At 44.3% G+C, this 1,222-nt stretch overlaps 1 pseudogene across 1 annotated transcript; it reads left to right on the top strand.

The window, feature by feature from the left end:
- Positions 1–228: 228 nt before the first annotated feature.
- Positions 229–992, top strand: LOC306637673 (glutathione S-transferase Mu 1-like; annotated as a pseudogene). The gene has a single exon. The product of its transcript is annotated as a glutathione S-transferase Mu 1-like (transcript).
- Positions 993–1,222: the final 230 nt, after the last annotated feature.

The following is a 1,222-nucleotide window of genomic DNA, read 5'->3' as shown; positions in this document are numbered from 1 at the left end:
GTTTGTTCATGGCAAGTATATAAAACAGGTATCAAAATGAGCTATAGGAAATTATAGAGAAATATTCATGCCTAGCATTTCTTTGTTGTAGAAAAGAAGATTTTGAAATAAAAAGAAAATGACTGAGAAGTTTCTAGGTCCTGAAAAGCCGTGATTTTCTCAGTGACATATTACATCTTGGTTAATACTTACATTAGGTTGATTCAGCTCATCTGCAACTGCAGTACCATGCCCACGATACTGGGTTACTGGGACATCCATGGCTGGCTCATGCCATCCACCTGCTCCTGGAATACACAGACCCAAGCTATAAGGAGAAGAGATGCATGATGGGGGATGCTCCTGACTGTGACCGAAGCCAGTGGCTAAATGAGAAATTGAAGCTGGGCCTGAACTTTCCTGATCTGTCCTACTTGATTGATGGGGCTCACTAGATCACCCAGAGCAATGTCACCCTATACTACATTGTGCAAGCACAACCTGTATGGGGAAACAGAAGAGAAGAATCAGGTCATAGACATCTCCAATCAGCTGACCAGGGTCTGCTATAGCCCAGACTTTGAGAAACTGGCCAGAGTGCTTGGAGGGTTTTCCTGAGAAGATGAAGTTCTTTTCACAGTTCCTGGGGAAGCAGCCATGGTTTGCTGGTGACAGGATCACCTGTATTTTCTTTCTTACGATACCCTTGACCTGCACCATATATTTGACCCCAAGTGCCTGAATGAGATTCAAAGATTTCAGATATTAGTTCCCTCTTTGAGGGCCTGAAGAAGATCTCTACCTATATGAAGTTCAGCTGTTTCCTCCCAAGACCTGTATACCCAAAGGTGGTTACGTGGGGCAACAAGCAGGACCTTGAAAAGAGGATCAGGAGACTGTTCTCTTCTTGCTGCCCAGAGCCCTGGGGAGCAGCCAGGCCTTCTGCAGTTCTTTTCATTCTTTCCATTTCTGTATCATACCCAAAGCCTTATTGCCCTCCTTTCTCCCACTAATCCTGAGAAAGAAATTTGGAGACATAGCAAAAAGAAAAAGAAAGACTGGAGTCTCAGAAGCACGAAAACACCCATGAGCCTTTGAAATCCAAAATGAGCTCTCCTGAGCAACCCCGTCCACATCCTTTGTCCATTTCAATGACTCAGCTTTTTGCCTGCAAATAGTCACATGAGGGCAATGCACAATTTTTCGGAAAACTGGTGTGAAATGTGTAACTCCATCCTGGCTC

Source organism: Sciurus vulgaris (genome assembly GCF_902686455.1).
Source record: "Sciurus vulgaris genome assembly, chromosome: 10".
In the NCBI taxonomy this organism is placed as follows: domain Eukaryota; kingdom Metazoa; phylum Chordata; class Mammalia; order Rodentia; family Sciuridae; genus Sciurus; species Sciurus vulgaris.
The sequence above is the reverse complement of the archived record's forward strand: the minus strand, read 5'-3'. Positions and strand labels throughout refer to the sequence as shown.